Genomic DNA, 22723 nt, shown 5'->3' with positions numbered 1-22723 from the left:
ACTTATTCTATTGAACAATGAATTTGTCACGCCTACCCCAACGCACACAACGCTTAAATCTGTCTTCCGCCGGTAGGTGGCGCATTTAAATCTCGCTTTGCTGCTTGCATATCTCCATTTCCCTTTGGTCGCTTAAGCTGAGTAACGGGTATCTGATAGTCGAGGTACTCGACTATAGCGTTCTCCCTTGTTTTTATTTAGCTTATCTAAATTCAGTTTTAAGAAAATAATACAATCTTTTATTTCTCATAAATTGCATAAGACTTTGGGGTAGGTTTTAAAGAGAATTTATAGAGTGTTTTTACAATCGTTGTTAAAATTATCTAGAATTTTTTAATCGGAATTCTTTGTTTTCAAGACTTGAGAGGAAAGGAAAATAACGGAAATCGAGGCGGATAAATTTCTTTTACATCTTTCTTTATTTTACTTTACCATTTAAGGTAGGTTTAAAGTGAAGCCTTGGAGTGTTTTTGCATGGAAACCTTAATAAAATTATCTAGAATTTCTTTATTAAAATTCTTTATATTCAAGATTTGGCATCCATTTTTTCTCCGTATCTTAAGAAACGTAAATCGAGGCGGATAAATTTCAGTTGGCTCAGCCTGAGACTTTCTTTCCGTCTTTGCCTGTTGTTTGTCCTCTGGCCAGGACTCGGAACAACAACAACAAGTGCCTTGGCAACGCTTTCCTTTTTCCCCATCCCTTTCTCCACCCACTTTCCCCCTCGAATTTTCCCCGACTCACGCAGCGACCTACGCAATATGCTTCAGCTTTCAGCTGTGCCAGCGGGATGAGGTTGTTGCTATAGGGGGTGGACGGGTAAAATGGGTTGTGACAGGAGCAGGGGGGGACTGGGATTTGAGGGGGTGGGGTCTTAGCCTTGACGAATATGTGTGACAGCCACACTCACACACACTCCCCAGCAGCGAGGACACACTCAACAAATTCGATACATTTTTCCTGCTTTTCCTTTTATTCGGGCAACCCGCCATGATTATGCGTGAGTTTTGTATTCGGGTGACTTGAACATTCATTATTGATATGGAAAAGAAACGAAATGGAAGCAAGGAGTGAATCGATAATGATATTGATGACGCTACCATTTGAATCGGATTCGGAGACATCGTGGAGAGAATAAAGCCGCTCGATGACTTTCTTGTGGGGATTTAATGGCATGACCACGGACAAGTGTTGCTCCAAAATGAATCGGAAAAAAGTCATGGAAAGGGTATTAAGTATACGCAGTGTGGGTTACACCAATGGCCCCATTCCACCCAATCAATAATTATCCGTTTGGTAATCAATATTAGATTTGGAAAATTCTATTCAGCAAGACAAATTACGATCTGTGTTTGTGTTTGGGCCAAACACTTCAGGCATAATTAAAGGACACCTAATCCGCTTAGGAAGTGTGACAGCCCTAACAATATTTTGTGATTGCCGCCCAGGGGATTATCTCGGAAATAGTCTGCTCTGCAGCAAGTCTGTCACTTTAGTCACTTCTTGAGTGGCTTTATGTGTTGCAGTGCAACCAGTGTAACCCCAAAACGAATGCTTAGTATGGCGATAAGTTACAGCGATCCAAGTCTTACGAGAAGTGCGTCAATGCGATGGATGAATAATTGACGGCGCGAACAAAAGCTGGCAAGTTATCACACCGCAAGTGAGTCAATTAGTGGCCCTGCCACATGCCACAGCCCTCTGAGTGTGAGTGTGTGTATCTTTGTGACTCTGACTGTCATTGCAACATTTGCAAAGGGGCAAAGGGGAAAGGGTAAAGAGGCAAGGCAAACGGGTTGGTGGCAGACACAAGGCCATGTGGCAGACAGCAGCAGGACATCAAGTGCTCGAATTACGAATTTGTCCTGTTTTGTAGCATACTTATCAGCGTCTGCAATTGAATTACACTCATGCTGTTTTGGATACAGCTGAAAGTTAGACAAACGGAGGAGGTTTTTAATGCCACAAGGGACTTTACAGTCCGTTGATTAAACATTTAAAATGCGAATCCTGACTTTAATTGACTTTAATACTTATTTTAGGATAACAAAATGTAGGTAATAAAAACATATTGCTTAATTTGTATATTTTCACCCATATTGAAAACACAAAAAGACTAATAATACGTTTAATTAACCATAAAAAAGAGAATATACTAAAATGACAAAATAAAACCAATACATATAGGACATACAAATACATCTAGATAAAAAAGCAAACAAAGAAATTTAATTTCATTACGAATTTTTTATACAAAAAATGAAATATTAATTCATTTTGGAATTTCAATCTGGGTGACAAAAAAAAATAATATTTTATTTTTTTTATCTATAAAACAGGGACCGTACCAAAATTATAAAAAAAAAACCATTTAGGATATAGAAAATGTGGGCAAAAATAAGTTGATTTTACCCTAAAAGCAGCAGACAAATAAATCTAATGGCATTAAGAATTTTTTATACAGAAATGAAATATTCATACATTTTTGTATCTTCAATCTGTACTAAACTTATACAAATTTATATATACAGAAATAAAACTGTAAATAAAGATATAATTAAATAGATAAGGTATATGAGAAACTTATAAAGTGTACATTGTACACTTGGGTTTGTGACACATTTTCAGAACTTGATGAGCCTATGATACTTTCTATTACATTACGACACCTTCCTAAAGCTTTCCCTTCACTTTTTTACGAGGTACACACGCCGGAGGTGTTTAACTCGTATATTATCAACCAAACTGACCACCCCTCTTGTGTTTACCAAAGTTCCACTCCAAAATTATCGGAAATCTGCATTCGGTGGCCGGGAGAAGCATACGCTCAGCCAGTATCTAATCTCGCAAGAATTTCAAGTTGCCAAAAACTCTTTATAAATCAAAAAGTCACGTCATTCGCTTGGCATACACATAGTATAGTAATGGGCCTGTGTTTGTTTAGTCGGGCGGCACTTCAAGTGGTGCAGGTGTGGAAAACAATCAAGAATGGCAGGCAGAAATATTTGACTAATTGCAGGCTGAAAAGTTGAGTGAGAAAAGGGCTAATCACCGCAACGGAATGTGGTGAAAAAACAACAAAGGATCTGCGGAATCTGTGGCCCGAGGGCCGAAAAGAACTTAACACGGTTTTCATTGCAACAATCAACCATTTGCGGTTGCAACATTTCACTGGGTCAACGGCAAAGGCGGCACTTGAGCAGAATGGTAAAAAAAAAAAAGAAACATGGGGTATACTAGATGGGAAAAAAGGAAGGAAGGATGTGCCGAGTCTGTTCCATTGGAGGATGTGTGTCAAGACATTTGTCTTGTGGCCGGGCAATTAAAACGAAGCAAACTGCCGCCACACACGTTTGCCAGTTTCTCCATTTAATTGGCCCCAAAGACTGCGGCGACATCATTAGGCAAATGGCCAAGAACAAATCCGAATCTCAAGAAAGTGGGTGTTGTTTCCACCAAGTTTCTCGGACTCCTCCAGCGGAATTCCTCTGCTTTAGCAAACTTTCTTGTTGTTGATTTCCCTAATTGTTTGGACCAACAAAGGCTGGGGGGACATTATCGATTTGATTTAGTGAATCACACTCTGCGGCTTTTTCTCCGATGAGCAGGCAATTTCAAAAAGGCGAAAACTTGTTGCTTGCCTTGATTGCGCTCAATTAGCATTTGTTGCGTTCAAATTTATGCAAATTTTAAACTTTTCCGTATTTTGGTGGAATGAACTCCGAACCGATTTCGAAAACCAGTTGTGTTCGTACCGCCAATGAGATGATCTGATGATCTGAATGCAATCTCTCACAGTCTGAAATCTCACAGCCTCAATTAGAGCGAGAGACCTTTCATAAATTCCGTTTTTATGGCAGCTGCCCGGCCAAATTTCAAGTTTAAAAAACCCCAAATTTATCACCTGCATTTAAAATAATATAAATTCTGGGGGGTTTATATGTACATTTGCCTAACTTGTGAATGGCATAGCTGTACTTGGTGATTTTTTTAACTTTACTAGATCTCAGCTTTTGTGGTATGTTCTGACTTCCTTGGTCGCATCTCACTTTCACTTTTCATCAGCTGGAGATCTGTCAACGTCCCCCGACATTTTTTGTTGTTAATGGGCCGCAGTTAACGCATTCTTGCGACTCTGGTTATAAATCTTGACTTAATTAAAGACACGCGCGCGCTTTAAGACGCGCTGAAAACGCCTGGGAAACGCGTCATTTGGAGCTGCCACTGAGGCGGAACTTTTCTTAGTAGTTGAAGGCGGTCGGAAATTGAGTTAAGAACTGTAAATTACCCAACAAAGAAGTTGGGGACAGTCATTGGATATAACGTGACCGATAAGAAGTTTTCGAAGAGGGCTAAGAACTTCATTAGCAGTATCAACTACCTTAAAGGGTTTTATAATATTTTTATAACAGATTCTTTTAATCGTTGAAATTATGTATATTTAAATGATTAAGACAGGCTGAAGATAGCATTACATTTTACACAGCGATAGCAGCAAATATCTCTCAGTTTGTATTATCTTTTTTTAAGTCTTCCTAACTAATCCTGAAGATAATGTTTTATAATATCCAATAAAAATGCCACAATGTATAAGATTCTTTCCTTATAAAGTAAGTATGTTCCTACTATTATATTTCTGCAATAATTCGCATCGTGATATCTTTAGTTTTTTCTGCAGTCTGTTTATCATCAATTTCGATTGCAAAAATGCCAGCGAAGGAGAAGAAGTACATCGACATCCAAGGTCCCCAAACACGCGTCTCATGTTAAGGTAGTCGAACAAATTTGGGTTCTCGGGCCCCGAGTCACCTATAAAGTACACCTAGTACACCTCTATCTTATCGCCCGCACACACACAGGCGGAAAAAAGAGGCGAGGTGTGTGGGAGAGAGCCAAACAAAAACACAAACACAAACAGAAACTGAAAGAAATCATTATAATAATAATAATAATTATAATTGTGAGGGAGAGCGGCGGCAATAACCATAATTATCACAGACACTCGAGAGCCGCAAACACGGCAAATGGCAAAAGGAACATTTATTTTTTAATAACTACACCCATACATGGGCACCTTTGTGTTTTTTATGCGGCTTGTCTGTGAACCTGGACACCCTCACAGGCGCACGTGTGATAAGAAAGACTCTCGCTCTCGATGGCAGATAGTGGGCCGCCGCAAAAAACACGGGCAAATAAAACAAATTTTGATTGCGAATTTTTTTTTATCAGCCACCTAAAGAGCAACAACAAGCGTAACTCAACTATTTTTCGTTGAAAAAAATTTGCCAACAAATTATTTTGAACTGATAAGATGGTGGTTGGGTTTTCCTTTATGGATTGAATTCTTTGTTTGGCTTGCAGCATTTTATATATTGAAAATTGACTAATGACATGAATTGAAGATTTTACAAAAATCATGAGTTGCATTAAAATAATGAATCAAATATGAGTTTTAAAATTAAATGTTGTGTATATTTAGAATAACTGTGGGCTGTAAAGTGAACGTTCTATAGTAAATGGAATTTTATGAATGTACTGTTCTTATTTTAAAAATATCTATGTATATTAATAACCAACTTTTTATAACTGTAAATACAGCTGTGAAAAAATTAAGTATACTCAGTATACTCTTATTAAAATTATAAAAAAATTTAGAAATGTAATGTTCCTTTTTATAAATTCCCTATTAATATAACCAACTTTAAACATAAAACGTGGCTCAAACGTGACTATGCCAAATAGTTTTCAAGATCTCATGGGTTCGTCAATCGTGATCATGAACGTGATCGGAGGCGGGGTCCCGTTATCTCGACACTGCAATGCCGAATACGCGTTATCGTTTATCGGCAATCGCCGTGGCTAAGTCCAAGGCAAATCTCTAGCGATTATCGCCTCTAAATTGCTTTGTTTGCTGTTTGAACCCGCTGCCCCCTGGATCGAAACTCCCCCCATACCATCCTTTAAGATCCTGCGTAGGTGTCAAAGTGCATTGCACGCATGCCCAGCTGGCTGAAGTAAGAGCGAGATAAGAGAACTTATAATTCCTACTGGCTGAAACAAAGTGCAGACAATTATCAGCAAATTCGCCAATCAGCCAGCCAGTCAGTTAGTCGGTTGGTCGGTTGGTCCGGCCATAAAAACTACATGCAAAAGAACTTGATAGCAGGGAAAATGGATTTGAACTTCGCTGGAGGAGTACGGTTCTCGCGGGCCCTCAATATTGATACGAAAATCGCTTATCAGCATACATATATTTTATACTATACATTTGTATGTGCGTGCTCGCCTGTCAGTATATGGATGGCAGATACTTTCAGCATTAAAATCGCGGGGAAAAGAAATTGAAACATCGAACGATATCAATTGAAGGGGAGTAAGTGGGATGGAGAAAGAGGCACAAGTCGAAAGCCCAGCCGATATCTCTCCTTTTTTTCTGGAATCCAATCGTTTGGCAAAGGCGATGACGTCAGTTTGCCATTGGTTATTTGGTTACCGACATGCCGGCTGCCAGTGTGTTTGTAATTCTAAATTATAGATAAACAAATTGCCCTATCAAAAGGAGGGGTTTACAACCCCGGCATGATCTGTAAATAATTACTAAGCCCTTTGGCATAATGATAAGTCTCTGAGTAAACGAAAACCTCTCACCACATGAGTGATACCACCGCTAGCAAATGATAATTTAATTTAAATTTCTTCAAGTTCTAATTCATCAACAAATCACTTATCGATTTTAAGAAACGTTACTCTAAGAAAATCGAATAAAAACACATGAGTAACGCAGACAAAAAACCCATAATAAAATAATGAGACATTCAAATTGATTTTATAAACGTCATAAATGCCAAGTTGTAATCAAAAGAGGAAACAAATTCGGAAAAAAGGTTTTGAAGTATTCGCACTCATAAACTCTCTTGTATTTCATTTCACTTCACTTCCCATAAATCGAACAAATTCCTTTTGCTGTAGATAAACTTACGTGAATCGCTTTTCAGTCGAACTTCCGTTTCCTCGAAAATGTTCTCAAAAATACGCTGCTCAATAGAAACCGACGAGTTTTGAACTTTGTGGGTTCGTTCGAGACTTATTTGCACAAATGTTTCCAAAAGCACACACACGAAAATCTTTGCAATTGAGATGCAAATTGAATTGTGGTTTGAATTCGGGCTTTGTTTACGCCGCTTGTTCGATAAACATCGAAGCGAGGCGAAATGCAGTCAGTGATATGTTTGCAATGTTATGTTTGACGTTTGCCTTAGCTTTGTTGTAAAAATATAAACAAAGTCCGAGGAGGCGGGGATTGTTTTTTTTTTCTGTCACGGCGGCGGTTGGCGCAAATAATAAAAGTTAAAAATAAAAACTTATAATTGTCCGACGGCTGTTGTTATTTTTATTATTGTTGTTGTGTTGCCCATTTATTTTTGGAAATAGACGTTGAATTTGTTTATATGGAGTAAAAATAAATTATTGCGCGTAGAGCGAGAGCAGCTAGCTGGCCAGCATAATTTCTCGCGGCGTTCGATTTAGGATCTCTATCTGTTGTGAATCGCAAGCAGAATCGGATCGTTGGATCGTTGGCTCGGAATGAAAATATCGAACTCGCAAACGGATCTGAACTGCTGTTGCTTTTGCTGCAGCTAGTGCGCTGGTGCTTCAGCTTGTGCTTCTGCTTTTGCCGAAATCGAAATCCCGAAAACCGAAAAACTGAAGAAGCGGCGCTGCGGACGCGTACAAACGTACTGACGGATATGCCGTCGTTGACGTCGTAACGCCAAGTACGCACACACAGATACGCCCGCACACACTTAGGCACAAGGCACAGGCTCTCTCGCAGTCACACACTCGCACACACACACAGACGCGGTGAGGATTTTTGTTTCGTGGTGAACTCACTCATACTCGAACACCTTCTAACGGTGCCTTTTGTTTTTGCCTTTTTGTGTAACAGAATATCGCACACACACTTTGCCAGGCAGGCAGTGAGAGCGAGAGAAAGAGAGTGCGCAGGCGTTATCATTGAGTTTTCACTCACAACGAAAGCAAGAGTGTGTGGGAGAGGGGGGCGGTGAGCGGTGGGCGGTGAGTGAGTAATTGAGTGTGTGAGTGAGTGCGTGCGGGAGTCGAAACGAGAAACATATGGTTTTTGTTTGTGCCTCAGCCAGACACACACAAACGCACACACACACACCCCCACTCTTGATCAATCAGCAACAGTTACAGTTATTTCGCTCGCAGAGCTTGCCGTCTCGCTCTAGCGCCCCCTCATAAATGTTAATTATCCCCCACTTCACCACCCCCCCTTTAACTAACCCCCTGACAAAACATCGCTTTGGTTTCCTTTTTCCTTTGTATCCGTATCTCTCTGCCTCCCAGGACCTCATCCACCCACTTTTTTTTGTGTGTATTTTATTTATTTGTCCTTGCTACTGGATCCTCTCTATAAACACCCACCCACCATTAGTTTTTCTCCCCAACGCAGCTTAATAAAAACTTTGTTGACCTGTGTTTGGCAACAGAAAAAAAGAAAGGAAAAAATATTGATATGAGATGCTACCCTGTTAAAAAAGTATGCTGCATACTTACAGGTTTGGTATGCCTTAAAAAACATAATACATAAGAAATATTACAATTTGTACCATTTTTGGTATGGAGGTAGATTATAACAATAAAGTCATATACAAAATATTTTGACACCGAGTGGAAAATTTTGTATAAAAATATTAATTTCTTTGTCACATTCCACTCGAAATACCATTAGACCTTTACCAAAAAAAAAGGAAATCTTTTCCGTTTTTCATGCTTTTGCACGAGAACAAAATACCTTCCAACAATACGGCTAAAGGGCATTATAAATACACAAAAAGGAAATACTTGTAGCTAGTAGGATCGAAAACGGTATAAGGCAAGGGGCTTTTTGGGATCCAAGGGTGTGTGGGCATTGTTTCTGCTCGATTGATGATTGCCCATTCAGACAGAGGTAAAGTAGTTACATGCCAGAATTTTGGGGCTTAATTTGTGAAAGCGACTCCCAGCCAAGTGGGACCTAAAGCCCTGTGACCCAGACCCTGTCTATTGTTGCGTTAAGCGGGATATAATTTACGTTAAGCACGCTCTATTATGCAGGTTACGCAGGATAACTGATACAAAACATAGAATAGTACTAAATAAGAAAGTACCACTGAATAGCAATTTAGTTCAATAGAGAATAAAATTCGATGTTTTTAGAGAAGTGGGTAAGGCTTTTATAAGAGCCAGATTTAAACGGAATATAAAACTTTGGTAAACCGAAATATGAAAATATTACCAAGATAAATATTTCGATATTTAAAAATCGGTAAATAGTTGTAAACAGTTGGAATCTAACCCATATAAGATAAAGAGAGTTTTAAATCGTATTGACAAATATGGTTCTGTTGATACTACCATAAAGAGACGTATACATTTTTATTTCAAGAAGAGATTTCTTGTTTCCTGGAAACTTCAACTCTATAACTGGGGTGTTAGTTGAACACCAGACAAAGGATTTAAGGGGAGGCGATCATAACTGCATTGCAGCTAAATGGTGGCAACTTTAACGTGACTTCCCGCGCAATATGCAAATGCCAGATGCCACAGATACTGCCCCGTCCCCGACTGACTGAGTGGATTCTGTAAAAATCACGCATAACCGATTCCAAGTGCAGCGCGACCACGTTACCCGCTTTTATGAGCCTCGCCTCTCGGCGGCGCCACAATGTTGCATTTTGAGAACGATAGCCCAGGGGCAAACGATCCATGTGTGTATACGTATACCCGACGATCCCATTCTGTATCCCATTCCGTTCCCGGTTGCAGTGTCCTTGTGACTTTTAACGCTTCCACTGGGTGCGACAACTGCCAACTGCAAACAGTCGTCGACAGTCTTAATTCAATAAACGCCGCCCGGCGATTTGCGCATGACCATGTACCCCGATTGCAAGATGCTGTATGTGCCATGTAGTTTATGCTGCACGTTGCATGCACTCAACACATGTGCAACATGCGGCATCTGCAATGTGTTGAGTCCGACTTAACCGCTTGGCAGGGGTTTCTTCAGGGGGATCTTCGAGTGGCAGTAGTACGTACGTATGTACGTATGTAATACCCCAAGCCAAGGGACCACGTGAAACAAACGGCACTCCACTGCCCTCCTCTGATGTTTTTGTAAGCGCTGCGTAGGTAATTTCATAAATCTCATTCAAATTGCCCTTCCAGCGTATCTTGCAGATACGAAGAAGAGTACCCAGAGGGTTGTAAGCATACGGACTTACAGGGAAAACATCTTTTTAATTGCTTGCCGAGATTTCGAAATTGAAAAATGTCTGCGGTGGTATCAATTATGCAAATGCCGGTTCCCCCCCGAAAAACACAAGTAAAGGAAGTTAAGCTCAAGTAATTTCGACTCTCTTCCGGCCAAATAAGATAGATAGAGAGGGGTAGGTGTCGCCATTAGCATTGCCTAATTACATTTCAATTGTGCGACTCGAAGCCCCGACTTGCTGAGTAATTCATAAAAATCTCAATCAATTTCCCCGGGCACTGAAGTTTAAATGTGATTAAATGCCAGCTTATGGACTCAACGAACAGGGAACAGAGCCCTTCTCGGCCGTGTTCCTTTTTGGCCTAATCTAATCAATTTTCCCCAATGCCAAACGCCCACGCAGAGCAGCTTCCTCGGCTTCAGTTTCCTCCTGTCAGCCTGAATAATTCCACCTTAACACGTGTGTCATTCGCGGGGCGGGGAATCCAGGGATTCGGTGAAAGCATTTCTCTGTTTGCATGACTGATAAGTTCAGTTCCCAGGCATGAAGCCAGTGCGATGCCTAACCTAACCTTACCTTCCCTTTTTAGCTGGCTTAGGAAACTGCCTCTAATTGGCTTCGACTGTCATCCCGGCTTGCAATTAGCATTGCCCAACAAATGCGAGAAACTTTCCAACTGCCCGCAAAACTGTCACTGTCAACCATTTTCCCTTGTTACCAAAAACTGCTTCTGTATTTTTTCACACTTTTCCTTTCAAGTCGTTTTGGGTTTGGGGCTTAAGTGTGGCACATATATACATATTTTTTATGCAAAAACTCTTTTCTATTTTTTGGGGCAAGGACGAGCTGCAAAAAGGTTTATAATTGAAACGGATGGCAGGCATTCAAGGTGAGCTAATTGAGTTTGCATTTCATTCATAACTTGGTCCATTGACGGCCTCATAAAGTGTATCGCTTTAGTGTATGTATATATTTAGCATATAATTCAGAGAGCGACATTGAGTTGGGTAATCATTTCGAAATCATTCGCTATAGCTGGCAAACACTCTGCGTGGGTGGCTTATCAATCAATGTTATTTATGCATATCCCAGCTGACAGTGGAGCAAACTCGACAACATACTAAAACATTCATGTACTGCGGAAAACTAAGAAGAAAACTTTGCGTGGGAGTGAGCTATTGGCCTCGACTGCTTTAATACTTGGCTATGGAAAGTGGTTTAGCTATCATTCCAGCTTGATATAACCCCTTTTAGACGGAAAGTAGGCTATAAATAGAGTGTCATGCAATTAAAAGTCTTGCATCTGGAATGCAAATGGCTTTTGATCCCTAGAAAGGGGAAAAATATTTATATAATAGGTAGAAATTAAATCAAATTTAATATAAGAAACAACAAAAAATCGCTTGCATTGTAAGCTGAAGTTTAAGATGATCATAAGTTTTATTATTTCCTGCACTAGACATACCCTTTTCAGAATGCCAAACAAAAATGTTGTTTAAAATGTGATTACGAAATACTGTTTGTTGTGTTTCTGAGATTTTACAGCTCTTAAAGAATGGAACTTGTTGCCTGTGCGCATTTTCAGCAACGAATAAAAATCCAGCGTGTGTTGTTTAATGTGCAGTCTAATGTAAACGCTAGACAAACAAACTACCTTCCTTTTTTTTTCATTGTGGAAAACAATATCAAGCATCCTGGCTGGGGGAAAGAACTGGTGGGAAAGCAGACAGGCAGACACACGGAAATTGACAACTCGCAGAGCAATAAAGAAAAGTGTCCCGCACACAAACACACTCACACACAGCGGGAGAGGAAAAGTGGGAAAAAGGAAAAAGGAAAAGCAGAGGGTGGGCTGATAAGTTTCATACAGTTTCCACCCACAGAACCCAAGTTATGCCCCCACATAACACAATATTTCCCTAATGTCTTTATTATGTTCCATTGAGTGTAAATATTTGCCTTGTGCACACACACAGAGAGACACATGTGTGTGTTAGCCAGCTTGGTAATATGTGGCACGTGCTTCATAAGAAGGTGAAACAAGCCGAAAAACAAAACAGGTTCTAAGGACTCACCTTTGGGAAGCTTGCCTTCAGCAGTTTGCCGACACAACAGGTACAAAAGATTACGCTGCAAAGAGCCGGAAGAGATGGAAATGGAAATTAGAAATGGGGAAAAGTGAGAAAATCCTGGAGGAGGCTACTGGAAAAAACCCGCCCCTCTAGCGATTTATGATGCTCAGTTCAATGCACACGCGTTCCACGTTGACCTCCTGCATCGCATTGTTTTTGCGCCCCCCAGAAAAGAGAGAAGCCCCTAGTAGAAATCGGTGGCAAAGTCGGGGTCCGCACATGTGCGGCATGCCCCCTGCAAAAAAAAAAAAACTAACACGACTCAAAGAACGAGTTGCAGAGAACGGAAAACAGACGACAAGTGAGCAGAGCGGGTTTAAAGTTGAAAGGATACCATAAATCTTGTAAGCTGATGCAAAGCGACATTCGCCGAAGCCACAGAAAAAACCGAAGGCCCCAGTAGAGCCGCAAAATTCTGGGGAATGGGTCGGAGAAGGGGTGGCGGAACAGATGAGCCATCCGAAGACTCAACAAGTGACACAGCGAATTTTGCCGCGATGCTGGGTGAGCTTGGGTGGTGATATATGGGCCGCTCCCAACCCCATAAACAGCCCGCCTAGAAAGAGGAGACTCGAGTAACAAAGAGCCCCAACTTTATAATATTAAGGGTGTAGTGTAATAATCACTCATCAAGCTATATTCACTTCAACCAAAAGCCTGGACATATAATAATCACGTTTTTGTATATCAATATTTAATTCATACATTTTTGATTGATGCTTTTATGCAACCCCTTTTATTGAATCTAAACATAGAAAATTTGCCAATCAACAAAATAAATGTTACAAAACATTGTTCCATACCTCTAACAAATCAATAGATTTATGGAAATCTCTATATACTACAGTCTCTTAATTTTAACTATCCAATGTTTTTGAAAAAATTTAATTTATTTTCTTCAGAAAGGAATTCCAGTTTATAAAAAGTTTATCAAGTGAATTAAAATTTTCAGAACTTCTTATTAGCCATCTTGAATCTTTAGAAATAAATTATTTAGAATAAAGAAGTAAAAGGACCTCGTTGGCAGCTGTTTCTTCTCCCCCGCCGGCTCTAAAATATTCTCAGATGTTTGTTGCATAAATGACTTTGGAGGAAATCCCGAACCAAATGAGGCTCATTTCCCCGAGCTGGATGGAATGGATTACCGATACCATGCCCCGGTCTCAAGTGGCCGCATCCTTTGGCTGCTGATTTCGATGGCGATGCCGTTTCCTGGTTGCCTTCGCCGTTTGCCGAGCCAGAAGTCAAATGGCATATCTAGCATAACATTCTATTCGAGTGCGGATTCTCTGGCCGAGAATGTCTGGGCATCGGAATGGAGGAACCCGGCCACTTGAGCCCAGTGTGCGTTTCTTTCGGTTTCTATGTCTGTTTCTGTGCAGGAGTCTGCAGCCACATTTTATTGTTGTCTTTCTCACCTAAAGCCAACCGAAGCGGCAGCAGCGGCCATAAGGCGCATCGATGTAGAAACATCTTATGGTTTTCTGTACACTTTGAGAAAAAGCCGGGGACAAGAAATTATAAAAAAAAAAGAATAACTAATTTAAAATTGATCCACGTTTTGATCTTAAAAAATATTTTAAACAAAAAAAGAAAACTATACGATGAAACCCTTTTTTTTAAGAATAAAAAACTATACTGTAAAAAACTTTTTTTCAGAAATAAAAAAATGATTGGTAAAAAAACATTTTTTAAATGTCATTATATATTTAAAAAAAATTAATTTAAGTGTATTTAATGTGAGTACGCACAATGTACATGTGTCTATATGTTTGTGCAAGTACTCGCAATGTTTCCTTTGATTTTTTTCTACTTATTGGGTACCCAAAACTACTGCAAAGCCAAGGCAGAGGCGTAGCTCAAAGGGGCTTTCCGTGTGGTAAGGAAACATGATTTTTTAATGATAAAATTCGATAAAAATTCCTAAGAAGAGATCCAGGGTCTTAAGAATCGGTAAGACCCCCTCCTCACCCACACCCCTGGACCAACACACATACACGAATTGGTTCACCGACACACGTCTTTGCCGTACGCAAATGTTATTGACGTGGCAGGGCATCAGAATATCAGACTATCCCACCATCCGACCGTCAGACCGTCGCCCAGACTGACAGGCAGCCAAGAGGGAATGGGAATGGAAGGGGGGGCCAAACTGCTGCCACTGATGTTACCGTTAAAAGAAATGCAATTAAAATGAGTCTCTAGACCCCTGAAAACCTCGGGCAGTCGTAGCACCCGTAGCACTCGTAGCATCGGCAAGCGGAAGCAATTAGTAAACTGAGCGGGGCGGATATATCCGAGAAGAACTGAAGCCGAGGGGTAAGTCCATGGCAAATCTCTGTCTGCGTGCTCTACGTGGCTTTTTTCTTTAGCGGCGATCGGATCGTGCGGCTGAAGGTACAAATACGGCTCTACAGTCTACAGATCCACTCGGCAGGGAGGAATGCACTCGGCAACTGGGCACCGAGAAGTACAGACAATCCTTTGGCCATGGTCACACCCCCTCCAGCCCACCTTCGCATGCATATCCCCCTGGTTCTTCGTCACGCCCTTGGGGACATGCCCAAGAAATCATAATTTTTCAATAATTCTGTTTGTCATTTTCGGTTTGGGGTTACACAGCAGAGACCCGAAGCAAATGGAATAGAAAAACAATTGGTGGGGAGGTGGGGTAAACTAAATATAGATAGGAGATAGGAGATGCCTTGGAGATCCATAGGACTATGGAAAGTTAGGATTTTCGCGATTAGGAGCTAAATATAAAGAAAATATTTTACAGGCGCAGATTTCTACAGCTGGAAGTACTTATTCAATATTGAAATTTTCAAATAATATAAAAATGTGTTCCAAAAAACACGCAATCAAAACAAAAATTGCAGACTAGTCGGGCCTCCGTTTTTCGATTGGGTGGGCAGATCATCTGTCTGCATCTCTGGACCACCCACCCGAGTCGAGCGTTAATGCAAAACAACCGAGCATTAGGGAAAAATATAGAAACAAATAACAAAAGCAAACATAAAATCCGAAATCCGTATAAACATGGGAACTACCAGACAAACGGATAGACCCATGATGATGATGCAAACGCAGAGAACTATATCCAACTGCGGCTGGCTATATCTATAACCGCATCTACGATTGCGGCTGACTATATAGCTATATCTATCTGTTCGTGGTACGATTTTAGCTGTGGCACGTGCCCGCGCGCCGTTTGTAAAAATAAAACTCGGGCCAATAACATTTTCAGCTCGAATCGATTGTTTACTTGGCGCTTGCAGAAAATTGATAATATCTGGGGGTCTCAAAAGGGGGTGGCGACCTGTTGTTTGTGCTGTCTCTGATCGGCTGGCCAGTTCATTCACAAGTTAAATTTAAAACGAAAACCAAAACAAAATCTTAAATTTAGTTATGGCCAACGAGGAAAAATCTATAAAAATCTATAGAGATTTTCAGTTAGATTTTTTCTCTTCTCTGGCTGATTTTGATTTTCCCGTGTTTTCGTTTTTCTGTATCGCGATCGGTGATATTCAAAATGGCGATCTCTGGGGAAAAAGCGCATGCGCATGCGCAAAAATCCGTTAACTCACCTCAGCGGAACCCACCTCTCCCATGTCTGTGTATATATGTGTGAGTGTGTGCTTCTTCTGACGCCATTTGCATTTCGGGCTAAATATAGACAAAGTGCTCGCCTCGATCACCAGTCTTCCCCCCTTTTCCACCCATTCTACACACACCTCTCTCTACGATCTGCGCTGGTGTGAGTGCTCACATTACGCTGCGCTGCTTTGGTCCTCCTCTCTCCTGTACACACAGTGTGAGTCGTCTTCCCCACACCTTTCTTCCCCACACTTCCACTCGGGCCCCTGCCAAAGCTACGTTGGTATGGGTTCGCTGATTGAATTTCAGTTTTCTTCAGCAATTCTCTTTCGAAATTTTTCAATCTTTCTACACAAGATTTTGCAATGGCTGCTGCTGTGGGGAAGAAAGGGAGAACCAAAGAGAGAGGGAGAGGGTGGGGAAGACAGGTGCTGCCAAAATGCGTTACGAAAGCGCCGCGATGTGTAACTGCAAAAAGAAGACACATGTGGTATGCCCACCTCCTCTTCATCTATATATCCTATATTGTCCGCTCTACCAGTTGCTGTCCATGTCAGCTAACGGCGGCTGATGTCTGTCGTCGCCAATTGCGCAGCTGCAGATACACAAATGGAGGCATACAGATACAGATACAGACCGAGCTACAGATGCAGATACAAATACAATCGGAGAGGAAAGGAACGAGCGAGAGGATGCCAGTGTTTGTTATACGGACATTCCGTATAAACAAATATCTGTGTATATATCTTCTTTTCGTTGGGGCTAGGATATATCATTGTATTGGCCCCTTTGCTCGTATTTCTTAGCTGGCTCGCTGGATAATCCCGACGGTGAAAAGCACATGTGTGCGCCTCAGATCGATATATGATCCGGAGCTATGCGATATTGGTAAAGAAGAATAAATTAAATGGAAGACCTGCTGTAGAGTTCTACAATTCCTTTGTTTTCGATGGTATCTTAGGTATTGGAAAGATTTTTAAGTGCAGGAAAGACATGCCATTGCTTAACTTCATTTAAGATAATGTTTTGCGGAACTGATACAACTTTATTTCATGTTTATTAAGTAACTGATACTGTGAGATCTCTCTTTTATAACAACCATGATAAAATGCGTTAAATAATGTTCTTTAAAGCAAACTAGCTTTACACTATCTACTTTAATTAAAAAGACAGGAAAAAATGTTAATAATTAAACATTTTATTTAGTCAAAAGAACTAAAAATACAAATAAATTGTCTGTTATATTAGTTGACTCCTCATAAACCAACATTTTATGTTTCCTGAAAGAATTGTCTTTCAATCGGTTACTACTGTCCCTATCTACTTTCATTTATTTAAGCGAAAAAGTAAAACTAGCACAATTGCATCAAAATCGTATGTATATTTGTATATTTTCTGTTGTTTTTTATTGGTTACTACTGTCCCTATCTACTTTTCTTCCACTTACCAAACAAAATTTGGAAAGGCCAAAATGCTACCTCAAAGCAACTTCCAAACATTCAATTTTTCTACACCGAAACAATCTCAATTTCCTCGCAATTGAATTGGATCTTTCAAATTAAATTAAATTCATTTCTTTTGGCTCACTCCTCTCGGCATTACATTTTATCTACGCTGAAACAATTTTAATTTGCATGCAGCACTTGCCAAAAACCAAAAGACCAACCACAAAAAATAAGAAAACAAGAGACCAAGAGTCGCAGAAAATGTTGCAGAAAACTAGAAATTTTTGCCAGCTTTTCTTGTTTTTCTTTCTTTCTTTTTTTTTGGTTTTCTGTCGTTGTTGCTGCTGCGGTTGCTGTACCCCATGGATGGGATGGATCTGATATTTTCACGCTTAATCACTAACTGTCCCTCTCGCCTGCTGCCGGTGATTTTGTAAGTATGTGAGTGTGTGGGTCTGTGGCATGGCGACAACAAGACATGAAAAACATTTTGGCCCGAGTCCAAAATACTTAAAGCTGCAAATGAAATGACAGAGAACGAAGACGACGTCAAGCCAAAACTGCACAAATGTCAAAGGGGGTCGGAAAATGGGGGTTGGAGGGGGTGTAGTGGGCCCCCGGCAAAGGGAAACTTTAATTTCCCTTTATTGCGGTCGTCGAGTGCAATTATCGAGCGTAAACAAAAAGGAACAAAACGCAGGGCGAGCGAAACAAATTTCATCTTCAGGTGAATTTTCCGGGCCCCCATCCCCATAAGAATATACATCATATGTACATAAAAAACATATATATACACACGCCGATGTGTATACATTTGGGAGACGCGTGCTTGAATACTTGATGATCCCCTGAATATATAATATAAGAAAAAGAGCGAGAGGAAGACAGCGCATAATTCAATGACGTTCGATATGATGATGCGAAAGGAAAAATCTCTGACACACAGAGGAAGCTCTTCTGAGATTTAATTACCTGCAAATGCTGTTGGTCCTTACAGCTCTGCAATTCAAAACCATCAATATCTGCACGGAACTATGTAACTCAATGCTTTGGTATTCTTTAGAATCTCCCCCCGGCAGCGGGTTTCCATGGCAAAAAGGGAAAAAAAACATTCTTGGCAAAAATGTTTCACGTTAATTGAAAGCCCAACGAGCTTGGTATTGGGATACTTGGAAGAGTGTGTGTGTCGGCATTGTGTCTGTATTGGTGGGCATCACGCATACGCAGCTGTTGTTGTAGGTCTTGTTCGATCTGGTATTCGTAGTCGCAGACTGCCCAGGAATCCGCTCGAGAGCCAAGAAAGCTGGTCCGAATTGAATACAACATTGTATGTAGCACCAAAAACTACTAGTTCTAACTTGACTACAAAACAATATCCAAATAATGAATGACATAGATAAAGTTCCATTCGAAATACAATCCGTAGATATGGGAGAAAGACTTTACTTGGATTTACTTTGATAATTAGCTAGGACATCTGAAACCCTTTATTGAGTTTTATAGTTGTTAGATGTACAAAGGAGGTGTGCTCGCCATTCATTTCTTAAAAGTCTTATGGACAACCTAACCAAGATTTTAGTTAAATTTATTATTGCAATACTTAGAGAATGGGAATTACACGAAAAGTTTAGAGTTCGATATTGATCAAAAACATATATATGATCTTAAATAAGAAGATTCTATAGTTTGTCAGCTTTTTGCAACCAAACAAAAAATTAAAAAGATATTCAAACTAAATATTAAAGAAGCAGAATCACAGTTTCAATTGACTATATCATACCTATGGAAAATTATATAGTTCATCCTTACACGTTGGACTATTAGTATAACCTTTTTTATATTAACGGATTTCACGTAATATTGGTTTAATTCAAAATAGTATTCATGAATAATTATTAATTACTGTTTAAGGTTTAGGAAGCTATTTAAAATCACTTATTTTGCATATAATCCGACGTCTAATCATCATTTAATATTTTTTATCCCTATGCTTACCTGGTACGGTTCCGGAATCCAACTGTCCCAGCAGTTGTTCTCTCCAAAAAAAGATCTATGGCCAATGCTCAACGGCCATTCTGTGGTAATCCGTGAATAGTTCTAGAGAACCCGCGCGAATCGCCTATCTTACGAATTTGTACATTGGTTTATTGTATGCAGTTTACGGGAATTGACATCGATGTTGACGCTGCCTTCCACCTGAGATTGGTTGTATAACTGTAAGTAAAATGAGGAGAGATATTAATCATTGCACAAGTGCCTTTCATATCGCATTCAGGTGAAATGTGCGCAAATGTGAATCCCCCGCTGTGGCGAGCCTATACAAAATGCAACAAGTCGGGGAGCTTTTAGGGGGTTAAGGGGGCTGGCATTTCGGGATGGCAGATAGTCACTTGCAGGATTCTCTTGTGTTGAGGGAAATGCGCGCGTGCTGTGCTCAACAATCGCCCACACAAAGACGGAGTATCTGTGCGGCAGTATCTGTATCTGTATGCGTATCTGTATCTGTATCTGTATCTGTGGGCTGCTACGCAGTGTTGTGAGTGTCGGAATGCGTGGGTGGCTAATGAAATGCTTCAGCGACATCGGCAACAGCCACATCCACATCTACACCCCCACAGCCACATTCACATCCCCAGCAGCAGACAATCGGAGGCAGCTCCTCCACATCCACATCCAAATACCCCCATCCTCCCAGGTTGCCATAGACTTGATCAGCTTTCTGTATATCATGGGTTTCCCGAGAGTAAAGTGTGTGTGTTCGTTTGTGGTGCTGCCTTTGTTGCGTTGCCATGGCATTTTCCAAATGAAATTGCCACCTATGGGTGCCTTTGACTGCCACCTCCTGTGGCTACTCCATAAAAACGAAAACTTCAAAAAAAAAAAAAACAAATCATTGGAGCTTCATTTATTAAGTGAACGTTGTCAGAATTTCGAATTCCTCGTACAAGCCTTTTGGTCTAGGGTATTGGCAAGTCTTCTTTGCCCAGATACGAAAAAAAAGTAAACATCAAACAGATTCAGCTGGCAGTTGTCTCTCATAAATTTTCCCCTCAATATTTTTCCACATTTCCCACCTCGTCCTATGCCTCTCGCTACCTCCTCTCTCTTCTCTTTCCCTATGGATGACATATATCTTCTATACCTTTAACATTCCCTGACGCCCACAACATCATTATTTCGTCTATATTCTCGAACGTATATATTCCATACTTTGAAAATCCCTCTTGCTGTGTCAAAAAGGCAAAATTTTCATTATGATTCTTCTCGAATACACACGATTTAGATTTGTTTTAAAAAACTATTGCAAATGTATGACTCATAAATGGGTTTCGAGCTGATTTCTAATCAGTTGAAACTGCAATGCTCATAATTATTGTTTTTTTTTTTTAAGTAAAATGGCCAACGAGGCTGGCTTTTTCGTGCCATTTTCAGTTTTTCAATTTTGAGCATTTGAAATTGTTGGCTGTCGGCCAAAGTCTACAGAAATTTGCGTAAATAAACAACTTTTTGCAATTTAAAAACAACATAACGAAAAAGCAAACAACATATAAACATTTTTTTTGGGGAATCCATGAGTTGGATACTCTAAGAAATCTTTTAACAAACACCATGGAAATATTTAAGAAATGAAATCAATTTACTTCATTCATTTTACGAGTTTAAGACCTAAGACCTTTACAACTTTTTAAAACTTTTGCTCGAAAAATGGCATGAATATTTGTCTGTTTTAAATTAAGATGGAGGTTCTTATTCATCAGGACTAAAGAATTATTACCAGAGGACCTCTTCATGACAAATGAAGATAATTAGGGAGTTCAAAAAACAGAACTTAATTTTTATCGCATTAAAGTTTGCACAAGGCAAAAAGAGTTGCAAACAAACTGGCAAAAAAAGGGGGCAAAATAAATATTTTTAGATTTAGAACCATATAGAACGAAGTGTCAGGAGCGGGTAAGCGGAATTATGTAGGGGAGAGTGGAGTGTGGAGTAGGAGCTCACACTAGAAGGCATATTAAATTTCCCAGCGGAAACGGAAATGGTTCAAGAGCTCTCCTCTCGCCTTTTGAAGTGACTGACAGGTCTCAGCCTCCAGTCAGCCCCAAATCCGACCTCATCCCAAGTTCCCTTGCTTTGTTTTGTTAGACACCAGCGTTGCCTAGAGGTATTAGGTGATAAGCTTTTCATACTAAGCTGCTTTTGCGGGAAAACGTCAGGGAATTTTCCATTCTTCATCGTTTTTATAAGTTTATAAAAGAATTTACAATGTTTTGATTTTCATTTGCTTACAATCTTATGTGGCTCTGCTGGCGCCATCTATTGCACACTGGGTAAAACTGCAGCCGATCGAGGGACTGCCGCCATCTGTCGGACTGAATATTCAAGTGCGACATCTGGCGCCGAACGGACACATCACTTCTTTGCAACATGTTGCTGGCTTGTGGCAACATTTTGAATTCTCCCGATTCTTTATTTATTTCTCTTTTCATTTCTTCTCAAACAGATGTTTTCACTTTATTTTGGGAAATTTCACGACTTATGACAGAAGAATTGCACTTTGCTGGATGAAATTATCCGCTTTTGCCTGTGTTTTATTAACACGGCATCACTCACACTTGCCGTTGATCGATTACGATTGTTTCGATTATTTCGATTGTGGAATAATAACGATACGTTATAAGGACGCGACACCAGCGAGCCGAGCCGATTGATTCGGATTGAGGATTGGAAATGAAAATATTGTACAAGAATCTATATGTGCGAGGAGGTATAGACGTGTGTATATTTCCTACACTTCACTTTACTGGCGCAGAAAATCGCATATACACCGAGAATGTATAATTATAAATAAATGTTCTATAAAAAACGCTTTTTGTTTCTTCTGCTGCTTTTCCGTTTCGTTTTGCTCGGATCCGTTTTGTTCTGTTCAGTTCTGTACGGTTCAGTTCGGTTCATCTTGCGTTTGTTTGTTTGTTTGCGTTTGAGCCATTTTAAAATTAGAGGTAACCCGAAATAAGATAATAATGCCGCCAACAAGGCGCGGAAATCATCTTTTGACTAGCGCTAAAGCCCCGTCCTCAGGGGGATTCCCCCCCTATCGAATCCCCAGCAGAATCTCTTTTTGATGAGCTTTCGAGTTAAGCGTCGCCAAAGCGCTCTCCAAGCGTTTTAATGGCGTTTTCATGGAAGTGATTGAGTACTGCGGCTGTGTGTTCGTGTGCTATTCCTTTGTGGGAGTGTGTGTACAAAGGATTTCTTTCCCAGGATTGTG

At 40.2% G+C, this 22723-nt stretch overlaps 1 protein-coding gene and 1 long non-coding RNA gene across 9 annotated transcripts in view; one reads left to right on the top strand and one right to left on the bottom strand.

The window, feature by feature from the left end:
- Positions 1 to 19588, bottom strand: part of LOC119551926 (myocyte-specific enhancer factor 2) — a 28744-nt gene extending 9156 nt beyond the window's left edge. For all 8 annotated transcript variants that reach the window (XM_037861556.1, XM_037861559.1, XM_037861561.1 and 5 more), the window contains exons 1-2: positions 19450 to 19588; positions 12356 to 12410 (exon numbers count right to left, since the gene is read on the bottom strand). The gene's annotated coding sequence lies outside the window, so the exon portion shown is untranslated. The remainder of the gene's footprint in view (positions 1 to 12355; positions 12411 to 19449) is intronic.
- Positions 17797 to 22310, top strand: LOC119551927. The gene is made up of 3 exons (XR_005219562.1): positions 17797 to 17887; positions 19484 to 19670; positions 21956 to 22310. It is a non-coding gene; the product is annotated as an uncharacterized LOC119551927 (long non-coding RNA).
- The last annotated feature ends 413 nt before the right edge of the window (positions 22311 to 22723 follow it).

The sequence above is a fragment of the Drosophila subpulchrella genome, chromosome 2R (genome assembly GCF_014743375.2).
Source record: "Drosophila subpulchrella strain 33 F10 #4 breed RU33 chromosome 2R, RU_Dsub_v1.1 Primary Assembly, whole genome shotgun sequence".
NCBI classification, from domain to species: Eukaryota; Metazoa; Arthropoda; class Insecta; order Diptera; family Drosophilidae; genus Drosophila; species Drosophila subpulchrella.
This window is presented reverse-complemented; position numbering and strand designations above follow the sequence as displayed.